Here is a 17,164-nt window from a genome sequence, read left to right as displayed (position 1 = left end):
ATACGAAGAACAATGCTAACCCTAACATATCTAAGATAACTACGTTGCTCGCCATCAAAAAGGCTTCAGCACGAGCAACGCATGAACAACGGGGATAGGCTTCTGCTGCCTAGATCGCAAGATGCGATCTAGGCAGCATGGTGCTTACCGGTAGAAACCCTCGAGACGAAGGAGTTGGCGATACGCCGAGATTTGTTTGTGTTGAACGTTGGTTGTTGTTTATTCCATAAACCCTAGATACATATTTATAGTCCAGGGGACTTTCTAATGTGGGCGTGCACTAAACCGTGCACGGGTAAAACTCTAACTTCTAAACTAAAATGCGATCTAATATGTTACAGATACATGGGCAGTTTAGCCCAACTCCTTCGTGCCAGGCCGCTTCAGAGATCTCCACGCATAACCCTTCAAGCCCATCTCGCTTACGGCCCACCTCCTGATTTGGCCAAAATCTGGTGATAACAGTTGTGTATCGACAATTGATGAATAAGCATATCACCGACTCCATAGTTTGCTTGCAAAGCCGACAAAGACCATAATTTAGCCACCCCTTTTTTTACAAATGATTCATGGTCCGAATTCTATTTTGGGTGGTGAGCCAAGCAAAGAATTTGAACTTTGGAGGATCCCAAGCCTTCGAAACCATCTTGTTCATATTGCCTATTTCCCGTAAGCCTCCAAATGATGTCATCATAAACATTGGCATCAAAGTGTACGTTGTTAACAAGGACCCAAAGCTCAATAAATTGCGTAAGATGGTCGAAGGTAAATTTTTTCCCCATATCAATCTTTCCAATCCAAGCCTCATCATGTAAAGCTTGCGAGACTCGTCAATTCATTCCCTTGGATGATGCATAGATAAGAGGGGTAATTTCAATTGGTTTTGTCCCATAAAGCCAAGGTGCTTGCTAAAAAGGAGTCTTGCACCTGTTGCCCACCGTTATGGAAGTGGCGGCATAAAAGATTAACATATCCGCATCTCCCAAAGTTCCCATAACCCACCCAAATGTTTGTGGGATCCTTCCATTCAAGCCAAGGCTAACGAAGTCGAAGTGTCATCGCAAATTTGTCCAAATTTAGAACGCCAAGCTCGCCGAGCATTTTAGGGCGACACACGACCTCCCAATTAACTTTGCATTCTGCCTCGGTGGTCGTGTCCTCGGCTAACCAAAGGAAGGCTTTCTCAAGGTTTTTGATGTAGCTCAACGTGTTCGGGACACCACTAGTTGCGTCAAGTAATAGAGAGATTGTAATGAGATGACCGATTTAACGAGTGAGGCGTGTCTGACCGTAGTGACGAATTTCCCATTCCAAGTTGGTAACTTTCCGTCACATTTGTCCTGCTTGAAAATCCACTCTCTGAAGGCACCAAAACGGTAACGGAAACTGATACGTGCATTTTGCATCATCATTATTGCTATATATAGGGTTAGTATTCATTGTTATTTTCCTTCATACATTGTTATTTATCCATTTTTAGATGATTTGTGGGAATTTCCTACAAAGTCCACTTCTTTGGTATTTAATTCCTGGGAGGCAGAAAGCCTCATTTTTTATATTTTATTTGTTTTAGGACTTTCTGGATCGCAAAAATTTAAGGAAAAAAAATACCTGATCAGTTTTTCACCCGAAGAAAGGCCGTGAGTGAAAGAACCGCAAGAGAGGGGCCACGAGGTGCGAGCGCCACCAGGTGGTCCGGCCAAATAGGGAGGGCGCGCCACCCATGCCCTTTCTCTCCTCGAGCGTCGCCTCGGGCCCCCTTTTATTCTAGAAGCTCCGTTTCGCACAAAAATCTAAGCTATATTTTTCCCAAGATTTATTGAGGCGGCGGTGGAGGCGAAAGTCCTCTCCTACTCTGGAAGAGGGCAGATCCCGCTGCATTGGTGCCTTCGGTGAAGGGGACATCGACATCCCCACTCCTCCTTGGCTTGGGAGGAGACATTTCTCTCAACATGTCCACCAGTACCATCTCCATCTACGAGATCGACGTCATCCCCCTCATAGTTTCTGTTGAGAATTGAACCCCGGATATTGTTTTTAGTGCTATTGCATGTTCGTGATTGGTACTTTGTCATCATTTGGTGGGGAGATTATATATTCAGATTGTGTTGGAATCATTATGCCTCTGGTCCATATCATATTTCACACTTGTGAGTAGTTCCCCACATTCCTGAGGGCATATGATGATCTGGCCATGATTTTATATGATGTGCAATGAGTATTTGGTCAAGTTTTCTATCCTTTATGTTGTTCTATGATGGTTTTATGCAAACGTCGACTGCATATTACTTCACCTATATGGGATAATAGGCTTCACTTTTATGTAATGTATTAGTGTTGGAGGGGTCGGAATGGCAGAAAACATCTTCCAACACTATGGGTTGCATTAGAGGGGTTTATGTCGGGGACCCTAAATCTTTTGTCTATGATGGGACATTTATGTCTTAATGATTCCTATACTTGCACATGAAAATGTCTCTAGGACCCACCATAAGGGGTGTATTTTCACATGCTTATGACTGCACCTAACTAAGGCTCCGCCCCTAATTGAATAAAGCTTGACAAGATATTTACCATGTTGTTTAGAACTCAGATGCTAGTGAATCCATGCCGCACTCTGGAAATTTAGTCTCATATAAGCACACACACTTTAGCTTGTCCTCTTGCCGCATAGAGGATTGGGATTTTCTCTCATCGAGAGCATTTACTTATTTGTTATATACTTTCCGTACTTTATTTTTATTGCAAACTATATACCCAAAACACCAAAACCGTTACTTTACTATTGCTGCTTTCTTTTTTATTTCTGCTAACCAATACCTTCAAATCCTCGTGGGTTCGACAAACTTTCTATTTTAAAAGTACTAAAATTGATCTCCTTCACGTGGGAGCTATCCAGACACTTTTCTGCCGCCGTTGCCGGGAAGCGTAGCGCTATTGGTAAGTGAATGGTAAGAAAGCTTTTACTGTTTTCATTATTTTCTATTTGTCTCATCATGGATATGTCTAGCTGTGATGAGGTTGGTTTGATTTTATATGATTATGCTTATATTCAATCTCTTAGAGAAATTAAAGAGAAACCACTTGAGCTTAAGATGGTGTTTCTAATTCATGTTGTTGTTGCCAAACAAGTTATGAAACTAACCTTCACAGGTGATATACAAGAGTAAAACTGCTATGGGACATCTTCATGCTATTGAAGATCTATGCTCTTTATTCAAATTGGCTGATGTTCCTCGAGAAAGTTATTATATCTATCTCTTGCTGCTAATTCTCGCATATGATTTAGATCTCTGGATATTAAATGTCATCTTGACTGGGAATTATTGAGGAAGGCTTTCAATAACAAGTTTTATACTCCTAAAGAAGCTTATGATGATCATTGTCATATTTATAATTTTTAAAGCATTGCTCAAGCTTGGGGGGAGTCTTAATGAACTCATCCGTAAGAATCCTTGTCATGGTATTCCTGATAGTCTTATATTGATAAACTTCTATGTGAGGCTGCCCCAGCATCATAGGGATTTTCTGGATAATTCATCTGAAGGAAGTTTTACTAATAGAACTCAACAAGAAGCAAGGAATTTATTGGATACTATTGTTAATAATTCAGCTGCATGTGATCTTGATAAAGGTAATGAACCTCGTTTTGATTTTGAATATGCATGTGTAGATAATTTCTCTACTACTATATATTGTTTGAAGAACTGAAGGATAGGTTTGGTCTTGACCCTCATATTTTAGTAGAAGTTTCTAAATGTTTTGCTAACCATTTGAATGTTCCTAACAAAGGGTTTAAGGTATTTACTGAACCTTTTAAGACTTCGACATATATTGCTAAAGTTGAGAAACAGGTTCAGCAAACTTCATCGATTATTATCGAAGAATATGTAGAATCTCCTCCATATCCGAACAGGGTGGAAGAAAATTTGCTCACCGCTGTTGCAAATAAGAGTGCTAAAAGATGTCATGAGCCTTATGAACAAAACTCTATGAAGCCTCAAATTTTGGCCATGAAGGAATTAAATGAAGATACTCCTTGTGATGTCTATTTATGTGATTCCACTAACGTAATTCAAGGTAAGACTACTAGAACTGGTAAACCTTTTATATCTTGTTCTACTGGAAGTTCATGTTATCATGGTCTTTGTGATATTGGAGCAAGTATAAGTGTGATACCATATTCTCTTTATCTTGAAATCAAGCCCGATATTGATCCCATGGAGGAAACATGTATAACTATTCAACTTGCTAATAGAGAATTTATTAGTCCTCTCGGTATGGTAAGAGATGTTAAATTATTAGTAGGAAAGATTAAGTATCCCGCTGATATTATTGTGCTTGGTTGCTCCCAAGATGCATTTTGTCCTATTATATTTGGTAGACCTTTCTTACATACTGTTGGTGCTGATATTGATTTGCCAAAAGAGAGAGTGTTTATTAAATATGGTGGAGAGAGGTTATAGTTTAATTTTTCCAAGTTTATATTGATAAGCATTTAGAAAAATAAAATTTTCAAAAAGATATTGTGGAAACTCTTGCCTTTGTGGCAGTTGTTTCATCGGATGCGGTGGAACGATATATACTTAATCAAGAGGAACCATATAGTAATGAGGAAAGAGAAGCATTGGAACAAATTTTATCTCAACAACCACCCCATTTACAATTGCATATTCCACCTGATAATCTTGGAGTGTTACCACCACCCAAGGAAGATCCTAGTTTTGAATTAAAACCTTTGCCTCATGATATGAAATATGCGTACCTTGATGAGAAAAATATATATATACTGTTATTATTAGTGCTAAACTTTCACGAGAGGAAGAAAACAAAATTTACTGGAGGTATTGTGTGCTCATAGGCCGGCTATTGGATATTCTCTTGATTATCTCAAAGGTATAAGTCTAGATCTATGCATGCATAAAATTAATTTGGAAGAAGATGCAAAGCCCGTTGTTGACTATCAACGCCGTCTTCATCCAAAAATGAAGGAAGTGGTAAGAAATGAGGTAATAAAATTTATAGAGGCTGGTGCTATTTATCCTATAGCTGATAGTAAATGGGAAAGTCTTATTCATTGTGTTCCTAAGAAAGGTGGGATCACTTTGATTCCAAATGATGAAAATAAATTTATTGCTCAGCATACCGTTACTGGCTATAGAATGTGTATTGATTTCAGAAAGTTAAATAAATCCACTCATAAGGATCATTATCCTTTACCTTTTATCGATCAAATGTTTGAAGGATTATCTAAGCATTTGCACTTTTGTTATCTTGATGGTTATATATTCTGGTTTTCTCAAATACCTGTGCACAAAGATGATCAAGAAAAGACTACTTTTACTTGCCCCTTTCGTACTTTTGCTTATAGAAGAATGCCATTTGGTTTATGTAATGCTCTTGTTAATTTTTCAAAGATGCATGAATGCTATATTCGCTGATTATACTGAAAAGATTATGGAAGTATTTATGGATGATTTTTCTGTCTATAGTAACTCTATCGATAATTGCCTATTCAATTTTAACAAAGTTCTGCAATGGTGTGAGGATCAACACCTAGTCCTTAATTGGGAGAAGTGCCATTTTATGGTTACAGAAGGTGTAGTCCTTGGTCATCGAGTATCTGGAAGAGGCATTGAAGTGGACCGCGCAAAAATAGAAGCCATAGAGAAACTACCATATCCGTGGGATATTAAAGGTATAAGAAGTTTTCTTGGACATGCTAGGTTTTATAGAAGATTCATTAAGGACTTCTCTAAAATATCAAAGCCCCTTACAAATCTTTTGCAAAAGGATGTTCCGTTTTCTTTTGATGATGATTGTGTGGAGTCTTTAATGTTTTAAAGAATGCTTTAATTAGTGCTCCTATAATTCAACCACCTAATTGGAATTTACCTTTTGAAATTATGTGTGATGAAAGTGATTATGCGGTAGACGCTGTGTTGGGACAAAGAGTTGATAAGAAACTTAATGTTATATATTATGCTAGTAAGACTCTTGATGGTGCTCAAAAAAATTATGCTACTACTGAAAAAGAATTTTTAGTTGTGTTCTTTGCTTGTGATAAGTTTAGATCTTACATATTAGACTCTAAAGTTATTGTGCACTTGTTATCACCAGAATTTGACCGGATCAGAGGTGGGCCGCGATTAAGATGGGCTTGAAGAATATACATGGAAGAAATACATGAATCGGCCTTGTGTACAAAGTTTGGGCTAGTTTGCCCGTGTATCTGTAAATATAGTAGGATACGTGTCGGTTAGATAGAATTTGGCTCGTACACGGTTGGGATTATTCCCACGTTAGAAAGTCTACGGACTATAAATATGTATCTAGGGTTATTGAGAAAGACAACAATCACGTTCATCACAAACTAATCTAGGCGCATCGCCAACTCCCTTGTTTCGAGGGTTTCTTCCGGGTAAGCATCATGCTGCCTAGATCGCATCTTGCAATCTAGGCAGTACACGTTTATTCACTATTCATGCGTTGCTCGTGCTGAAGCCTTGTTGATGGCGAGCAACGTAGTTATCATAGATGTGTTAGGGTTAGCATTGTTTCATCGTATCATATGCTTTCGTCCGTGCAACCCTTAGACGTCTAGCCGCCCTTACACCTATCTTAGGTGTAAGGGCGGCACCTCGCTTGATCATTATTTAGTAGATCCGATCCGTTATGATTGCTCCTTGTTCTTCAAGGATTAGTTTAATATCTGCATGGTTAGGCCTTACAAACGAGTTGAAGGATCCAGTGGCACGTAGGGTGTAGTTTGCTAGCCCTAGACAAGATGTTCCGGGGATCAACTTCATGTTGGTTTTTAGGCCTTGTCTAGGGTCGGTTTATGATCACCGTGCGTGGCCGCCAGGCTCAATCACGCGTAGGATGTTCCGATTATGTGGTGAAAACCCTAAATCGTCGTAGGTCATTTTAGTTTTATATTGATCAAGCAGGACCACCATGTGATCGTACACCTCGTACGAATCATGGGTGGATCGGCTCCTTGAGCCGATTCACGGGACAACTCGAGAGCCGATCGAGGCTCGTATTTAATGTTTACGTGTATGCCATGCAGGAAACTAAGCGAAGCAAATCCATCACCTTCCTGACCAGGTATAGGTCAGGTGGCACGCCCTTGCACCGGCATCGGACGTGCGTGCCGAGGCTTTGCGGGCCGTCGCTCGAGGGACCAGGGCCAGCCGCAGTCCTGGGAGCCTCCCGGCTCTACTGTGTTGCCCGTTGCTGCTCGCCGGTGGGTTTCTGACCGCAACACATTCTGGCACGCCCGGTGGGACAGTCTTCGACATCAACTGCATCGCCATCTACATCTGAGATGGTGGAAGGTACTCCAGTCACGTACGAAGATCTGACTGAGGAGCTCAAGAAGAAGTATGACGAGGTCAAAGCGATCCTCGAAGCCGACCTCATCGGCTCTTTCCAGAGAACCCGCTCACACGGCATCAGGTGGAAAGGGTTCTCACCTGAAGGCACGCTCGATGGAGTGGACCTATCCGCCCCGTCAGAGGAACGCACCAGGTCTCTGCGTCAGGAGATTAATTTCATGGTAGCTCATTCGCTGCACCGCCATTCTGAGAGCCTGGTGAACACTTTGGAGCGTGTCGCCCTTCGGGTGATCCAGGAAATCATGAGGCATCAGTACTCTCCGTCGGGACCAGCTCTAGGGACTCACCAAGGAGAGATGCCACTCCAGTCCCGACCATCGCTGCCATTCGCGTTGGTAGCACCAGAAGTGCCGAGTTCACCGGCATACGTCGTCTACAAGATCGGTGGTGACCCTAGTGATTACCAGTTCTTGTATGAGGCGCCTAAGGAGATCCCTCACGGATACACGTGCACATACGTGCCGAGCTGCGATGACTCGGGCACTCACGAACCGGACCGCAACGACGGGGACTTCGGAACAGCGAGGAGGAACTTCGGGAACAGATCTTGAGAAGCGGACGTGGCTAGCCAAGTATACCACTCCGACGAACCTCCGGAGCTCAACTCCTGCGGTTGGCTCGGAGCTTGAGAAGCAAGCGTGGCTGGCTAAGTATGCCACTCCGGCGAATCTTCGAGTTCGACTCCTGCAGCCCAGCACCGCGGATCGGATCGGTACAATCTTGAGAGACCGGTTCGGCATGGTGCCGAAAAGGAGGGCAATCGGCTATTCCAAGCCGTACCCCAACGAGTACGAGTTGATCCCGCTAACACCCAAATATCGGCTCCCTGAATTCTCCAAGTTTAGTGGATCAGATGGTTCCAGCTCAATCGAGCATGTGAGGCGATATTTGGCACAGCTGGGCACGATCTCAGCATCAGATGAACTACGTGTGAGGTTCTTCGCACGAGTCCCTCACGGGATCGGCTTTCGGGTGGTACACATCGTTGCCACCGGACTCAATCCGGACTCGGAAGCGGTTGGAGGAGCAGTTCCACATGCGGTATCACTCGGAGGCTTCCGAGGCTGGCATTGCCGATCTAGCACAAGTACGACGAAGCGCGGAGAAACGGTGTCGAATACATCCAGCGCTTCGGGACCGTTAGGAACCGATGCTATTCGGCTCGTGTGACCGAAAAAGAAGCAGTCGAGTTGGCGGTGGTGGGTCTCGCATCACCAATCAAGGATGTGGCCTCCCAAGCAGACTACCCTTCACTGGCGCACATGGTGCAGAAGCTGTCATTATATGAACATCGCCACCCAGAGGTATACTGATACGTCTCCAACGTATCGATAATTTCTTGTGTTCCATGCCACATTATTGATGTTATCTACATGTTTTATGCACACTTTATGTCATATTCGTGCATTTTCTGGAACTAACCTATTAACAAGATGCCGAAGTGCCGATTCTTTGTTCTCGCTGTTTTTGGTTTCAGAAATCCTAGTAAAGAAATATTCTCGGAATTGGACGAAATAAAAGCCCGGGGGCCTATTTTCTCCACGAAGCTTCCGGAAGTCCGAAGACGAAACGAAGTGGGGCCACGGGGGAGCCAAACCCTAGGGCGGCGCGGCCCCCCTTGGCCGCGCCGCCCTGTCATCCGGGGCCCCTGTGCCGCCTCTCGACTTGCCCTTCCGCCTACTTAAAGCCTCCGTGACGAAACCCCCGATGCCGAGAGCCACGATACGGAAAACCTTGCGAGACGCCGTCGCCGCCGATCCCATCTCGGGGGATCCGAGGAGATCGCCTCCGGCACCCTGCCGGAGAGGGGAATCATCTCCCGGAGGACTCTACACCGCCATGGTCGCCTCCGGAGTGATGAGTGAGTAGTCTACCCCTGGACTATGGGTCCATAGCAGTAGCTAGATGGTTGTCTTCTCCCCATTGTGCTATCATTGTCGGATCTTGTGAGCTGCCTATCATGATCAAGATCATCTATATGTAATTCTATATGTTGCGTTTGTTGGGATCCGATGAATAGAGAATACTTGTTATGTTGATTATCAAAGTTATGCTTATGTGTTATTTATGATCTTGCATGCTCTCCGTTACTAGTAGATGCTCTGGCCAAGTAGATGCTTTTAACTCCAAGAGGGAGTACTTATGCTCGATAGTGGGTTCATGCTGCATTGACACCAGGACGATGTGATGAAAGTTCTAAGGTTGTGTTGTGCTTGTTGCCACTAGGGATAAAACATTAGTGCTATGTTCAAGGATGTAGTCACTAGTTACATTACGCACCATACTTAATGCAATTGTACTGTTGCTTTGCAACTTAATGCTGGAGGGGTTCGGATGATAACTCTGAAGGTGGACTTTTTAGGCATAGATGCGGTTGGATGGCGGTCTATGTACTTTGTCGTAATGCCCAATTAAATCTCACTATACTCATCATGATATGTATGTGCATTGTCATGCTCTCTTTATTTGTCAATTGCCCAAGCGTAATTTGTTCACCCAACATGCTGTTCGTCTTATGGGAGAGACACCTCTAGTGAGCTGTGGACCCCGGTCCAATTCTCTTTACTGAAATACAATCTACTGCAATACTTGTTTTTACTGTTTTCTCTGCAAACAATCATCTTCCACACAATACGGTTAATCCTTTGTTACAGCAAGCCGGTGAGATTGACAACCTCACTGTTTCGTTGGTGCAAAGTACTTTGGTTGTGTTGTGCAGGTTCCACGTTGGCGCCGGAATCTCCGGTGTTGCGCCGCACTACATCCCGCCGCCATCAACCTTCAACGTGCTTCTTGGCTCCTCCTGGTTCGATAAACCTTGGTTTCTTTACGAGGGAAAACTTGCTGCTGTGCGCATCATACCTTCCTCTTGGGGTTGCCCAACGAACGTGTGAAATACACGCCATCAAGCTCTTTTTACGGCGCCGTTGCCGTGGAGATCAAGACACGCTGCAAGGGAGTCTCCACTTCTCAATCTCTTTACTTTGTTTTTGTCTTGCTTAGTTTTATTTACTACTTTGTTTGCTGCACTAAATCAAAACACAAAAAAATTAGTTGCTAGCTTTACTTTATTTGCTATCTTGTTTGCTATATCGAAAACACAAAAAAATTAGTTTACTTGCATTTACTTTATCTAGTTTGCTTTATTTACTATTGCTAAAATGGCCAACGCTGAAAATACTAAGTTGTGTGACTTCACAACCACAAATAATAACGATTTCTTATGCACACCTATTGCTCCACCTGCTACTACGACGAGAATTCTTTGAAATTAAACCTGCTTTCTGAATCTTGTTATGAAAGATCAATTTTACGGAATTAGTTCGATGATGCTGCTGCCCATCTTAATAATTTTGTTGAACTATGTGAAATGCAAAAATATAAAGATGTAGATGGTGATATTATTAAACTAAAATTGTTCCCTTTCTCATTAAGAGGAAGAGCTAAAGATTGGTTGCTATCTACTGCCTAAGAATAGTATTGATTCATGGACTAAATGCAAGGATGCTTTTATTGGTAGATATTATCCCCCTGCTAAAATTATATCTTTGAGGAGTAGCATAATGAATTTCAAACAATTAGATACTGAACATGTTGCTCAAGCTTGGGAAAGAATGAAATCTCTGGTTAAAAATTGCCCAACCCATGGAGTCGACTACTTGGATGATCATCCAAACCTTCTATGCGGGACTAAATTTTTCTTCGCGGAATTTATTGGATTCAGCTGCTGGAGGTACCTTTATGTCCATCACTCTTGGTGAAGCAACAAGGCTTCTTGATAATATGATGATCAACTACTACTGAATGGCACACGGAAAGAGCTCCACAAGGTAAGAAGGTAAATTCTGTTGAGGAATCCTCTTCCTTGAATGATAAGGTTGATGCTATTATGTCTATGCTTGTGAATGATAGGACTAATGTTGATCCTAATAATGTTCCATTAGCTTCATTGGTTGCCCAAGAAGAACATGTTGATGTAAACTTCATTAAAAATAATAATTTCAACAACAATGCTTACCGGAACAATTCTAGTAACAACTATAGGCCATATCCTTATAATAATGACAACGGCTATGGTAATTCTTATGGAAATTCTTACAACAATAATAGGAATTCACCCCCTGGACTTGAAGCCATGCTTAAAGAATTTATTAGTACACAAACTGCCTTTAACAAATCTGTTGAGGAAAAGCTCAATAAAATTGATATTCTTGTTTCTAGAGTTGATAGTCTTGCTTCGATGTTGATCTTTTGAAATCAAAAGTTATGCCTAATAGGGATATTGAAAATAAAATTGTTACTACAGCAAATGCCATTCAAGTTAGAATTAATGAGAATATAAGATTAATGGCTGAACTGCGTGCTAGGTGGGATAGAGAAGAAAATGAAAAACTAGCTAAAGAGAAGAATATAGCTAAAGTTTGGACTATTACCACCACTAGTAATGCTAATGCTACACATGTTGCTGCACCTCCTACTCATACTAATAAAAGAATTGGTGTTAGCAATGTTTCCACTTCTAATGCAAAGCGCGAAAAAGCACTGAAGCTGCTAAAGCTGCTGAAGCTGCTCTGTGATAAAGCTGCTGAAATTTTTTCCAACATTGGGGATGATGATCCCATTGCTTTAGATTATAATGGTTTGAATTTTGATGATTGCCACATCTCTGAAGTTATAAAGTTCTTGCAAAAACTTGCTAAAAGTCCTAATGCTAGTGCTATAAATTTGGCTTTCACGCATCATATTACAAATGCTCTCATAAAAGCTAGAGAAGAGAAACTAGAGCGTGAAGCCTCTATTCCTAAAAAGCTAGAAGATGGTTGGGAGCCCATCATTAAGATGAAGGTTAAAGATTTTGATTGTAATGCTTTATGTGATCTTGGTGCAAGTATTTCGTTATGCCTAAGAAAATTTATAATATGCTTGACTTGCCACCGTTGAAAAATTGTTATTTGGATGTTAATCTTGCTGATCATTCTACAAAGAAACCTTTGGGTAAAGTTGATAATGTTCGCATTACCGTTAACAATAATCTTGTTCCCGTTGATTTTGTTGTCTTGGATATTGAATGCAATGCATCTTGTCCCATTATATTGGGAAGACCTTTTCTTCGAACAGTTGGTGCTATTATTGATATGAGGGAAGGTAATATAAAATATCAATTTCCTCTCAAGAAAGGTATGGAACACTTCCCTAGAAAGAGAATAAAGGTACCTTATGATTCTATTATTAGAACAAATTATGATGTTGATGCTTCATCTCTTGATGTTACTTGATACACACTTTCTGCGCCTAGGCTGAAGGCGTTAAGAAAAGCGCTTATGGGAGACAACCCATGTTTTTACCTACAGTACTTTGTTTTTATTTTGTGTCTTGGAAGTTGTTTACTACTGTAGCAACCTCTCCTTATCTTAGTTTTGAAGTTTTGTTGTGCCAAGTTAAGCCGTTGATAGAAAAGTAAGTACTAGATTTGGATTACTGCGCAGTTCCAGATTTCTTTGCTGTCACGAATCTGGGTCCACCTCCCTGTAGGTAGCTCAGAAAATTACGCCAATTTACGAGCATGATCCTCAGATATGTACGCAACTTTCATTCAATTTGAGCATTTTCGTTTGAGCAAGTCTGGTGCCATTTTAAAATTCGTCAATACGAACTGTTCTGTTTTGACAGATTCTGCCTTTTATTTCGCATTGCCTCTTTCGCTATGTTGGATGAATTTCTTTGATCCACTAATGTCCAGTAGCATTATGCAATGTCCAGAAGTGTTAAGAATGATTGTGTCACCTCTGAATATGTCAATTTATATTGTGCACTAACCCTCTAATGAGTTGTTTCGAGTTTGGTGTGGAGGAAGTTTTCAAGGATCAAGAGAGGAGTATGATGCAACATGATCAAGGAGAGTTAAAGCTCTAAGCTTGGGGATGCACCCGGTGGTTCACCCCTGCATATATCAAGAAGACTCAAGCGTCTAAGCTTGGGGATGCCCAAGGCATCCCCTTCTTCATCGACAAATTATCAGGTTCCTCCCCTGAAACTATATTTTTATTCGGCCACATCTTATGTGCTTTTTCTTGGAGCGTCGGTTTGTTTTTGTTTTTATTTTATTTGAATAAAATGGATCCTAGCATTCACTTTATGGGAGAGATACACGCTCCGCTGTAGCATATGGACAAATATGTCCTTGGTTTCTACTCATAGTATTCATGGCGAAGTTTCTCCTTCGTTAAATTGTTATATGGTTGGAATTGGAAAATGATACATGTAGTAATTGCTATCAATGTCTTGGGTAATGTGATACTTGGCAATTGTTGTGCTCATGTTTAAGCTCTTGCATCATATGCTTTGCACCTATTAATGAAGAAATACATAGAGCATGCTAAAATTTGGTTTGCATATTTGGTTTCTCTAAGGTCTAGATAATTTCTAGTTTTGAGTTTGAACAACAAGGAAGACGGTGTAGAGTCTTATAATGTTTTCAATATGTCTTTTATGTGAGTTTTGCTGCACCGGTTCATCCTTGTGTTTGTTTCAAATAAGCCTTGCTAGCCTAAACCTTGTATCGAGAGGGAATACTTCTCATGCATCCAAAATACTTGAGCCAACCACTATGCCATTTGTGTCCACCATACCTACCTATACTACATGGTATTTTCCCGCCATTCCAAAGTAAATTGCTTGAGTGCTACCTTTAAAATTCCATCATTTACCCTTGCAATATATAGCTCATGGGACAAATAGCTTAAAAACTATTGTGGTATTGAATATGTAATTATGCACTTTATCTCTTATTAAGTTGCTTGTTGTGCGATAACCATGTTTACTTGGGGAACGCCATCTACTCATTGTTGAATTCCATGTGAGTTGCTATGCATGTTCGTCTTGTACGAAGTAAGGGCGGTTTTCACAATCAAATGGTTTGAGTATGCATATTGTTAGAGAAGAACATTGGGCCGCTAACTAAAGCCATGAATCATGGTGGAAGTTTCGAGTTTGGACATAAAACCTCAATCTCTTATGAGAATATTAAGCTGTTGTTGAATGCTTAAGCATTAAAAGAGGAGTCCATTATCTGTTGTCTATGTTGTCCCGGTATGGGTGTCTAAGTTGAAGAATGATCAAAAGCGAGAAATCCAATGCGAACTTTCTCCTTAGACCCTTGTACAGGCGGCATAGAGGTACCCCTTTGTGACACTTGGTTGAAACATATGTTATGCAATGATGATCAGTGTTAACCCAGTCTAATTAGGACAAGGTGCGGGCACTATTGGTACACTATGCATGAGGCTTGCAACTTATAAGATATAATTTACATGATGCATATGCTTTATTACTACCGTTGACAAAATTGTTTCATGTTTTCAAAATCAAAGCTCTAGCACAAATATAGCAATCGATGCTTTTCCTCTATGAGGACCATTCTTTTACTTTCAATGTTGAGTCAGTTCACCTATTTCTCTCCACCTCAAGAAGCAAACACTTGTGTGAACTGTGCATTGATTCCTACATACTTGCTTATTGCACTTATTATATTACTCTATGTTGACAATATCCATGAGATATACATGTTACAAGTTGAAAGCAACCGCTGAAACTTAATCTTCTTTTGTGTTGCTTCAATACCTTTACTTTGAATTATTGCTTTATGAGTTAACTCTTATGCAAGACTTATTGATGCTTGTCTTGAAGTGCTATTCATGAAAAGTCTTTGCTTTATGATTCACTTGTTTACTCATGTCATACACATTGTTTTGATCGCTGCATTCACTACATATGCTTTACAAATAGTATGATCAAGATTATGATGGCATGTCACTCCGGAAATTATCTGTGTTATCGTTTTACCCGCTCGGGACGAGCAAAACTAAGCTTGGGGATGCTGATACGTCTCCAACGTATCGATAATTTCTTGTGTTCCATGCCACATTATTGATGTTATCTACATGTTTTATGCACACTTTATGTCATATTCGTGCATTTTACGGAACTAACCTATTAACAAGATGCCGAAGTGCCGATTCGTTGTTTTCTGCTGTTTTTGGTTTCAGAAATCCTAGTAAAGAAATATTCTCGGAATTGGACGAAATAAAAGCCCGGGGGCCTATTTTTCTCACGAAGCTTCCGGAAGTCCGAAGACGACACGAAGTGGGGCCACGGGGAGCCAAACCCTAGGGCGGCGCGGCCCCCCCTGGCCGCGCCGCCCTGTCATGCTGGGCCCCTGTGCCCCCTCTCGACTTGCCCTTCCGCCTACTTAAAGCCTCCGTGACGAAACCCCCGGTGCCGAGAGCCACGATACGGAAAACCTTGCGAGACGCCGTCGCCGCCGATCCCATCTCGGGGGATCCAGGAGATCGCCTCCGGCACCTGCCGGAGAGGGGAATCATCTCCCGGAGGACTCTACACCGCCATGGTCGCCTCCGGAGTGATGAGTGAGTAGTCTACCCCTGGACTATGGGTCCATAGCGGTAGCTAGATGGTTGTCTTCTCCCCATTGTGCTATCATTGTCGGATCTTGTGAGCTGCCTATCATGATCAAGATCATCTATATGTAATTCTATATGTTGCGTTTGTTGGGATCCGATGAATAGAGAATACTTGTTATGTTGATTATCAAAGTTATGCTTATGTGTTATTTATGATCTTGCATGCTCTCCGTTACTAGTAGATGCTACGGCCAAGTAGATGCTTTTAACTCCAAGAGGGAGTACTTATGCTCGATAGTGGGTTCATGCCGCATTGACACACGGGACGAGTGACGAAAGTTCTAAGGTTGTGTTGTGCTTGTTGCCACTAGGGATAAAACATTAGTGCTATGTTCAAGGATGTAGTCACTAGTTACATTACGCACCATACTTAATGCAATTGTCCGTTGCTTTGCAACTTAATACTTGGAGGGGTTCGGATGATAACCTCGAAGGTGGACTTTTTAGGCATAGATGCGGTTGGATGGCGGTCTATGTACTTTGTCGTAATGCCCAATTAAATCTCACTATACTCATCATGATATGTATGTGCATTGTCATGCTCTCTTTATTTGTCAATTGCCCAAGCGTAATTTGTTCACCCAACATGCTTGTTCGTCTTATGGGAGAGACACCTCTAGTGAGCTGTGGACCCCGGTCCAATTCTCTTTACTTGAAATACAATCTACTTGCAATACTTGTTTTTACTTGTTTTCTCTGCAAACAATCATCTTCCACACAATACGGTTAATCCTTTGTTACAGCAAGCCGGTGAGATTGACAACCTCACTCGTTTCGTTGGGGCAAAGTACTTTGGTTGTGTTGTGCGGGTTCCACGTTGGCGCCGGAATCTCCGGTGTTGCGCCGCACTACATCCCGCCGCCATCAACCTTCAACGTGCTTCTTGGCTCCTCCTGGTTCGATAAACCTTGGTTTCTTTCTGAGGGAAAACTTGCTGCTGTGCGCATCATACCTTCCTCTTGGGGTTGCCCAACGAACGTGTGAAATACACGCCATCATATACCAGGATAAAATCAAGCGTGCGGTGGTCCTGGTTGAGGCAGATGAAGATGAAGGCTCTGCGGGAGATCAAGAGGTAGCAGTGGCTGAATGGACTCGGGGGGGCAAGCCCCGTGTCCTGCAAGTGGGTTAAGCCACAAGGTCCTCCAAGAGGGTTTGACTTCGACGTGACCAAGGCTGAGCAAATTTTCGACCTCTTACTTAAGGAGAAGCAGCTAAAGGTACCCGAAGGCCACAAGATCCCCACGGCTCGGGAGCTGAACGGAAAGCCATACGCAAGTGACA

This window comes from Lolium rigidum, chromosome 7 (assembly GCF_022539505.1).
Source record: "Lolium rigidum isolate FL_2022 chromosome 7, APGP_CSIRO_Lrig_0.1, whole genome shotgun sequence".
Classification (NCBI taxonomy): Eukaryota; Viridiplantae; Streptophyta; class Magnoliopsida; order Poales; family Poaceae; genus Lolium; species Lolium rigidum.
Note: the sequence above shows the minus strand (reverse complement) of the source record.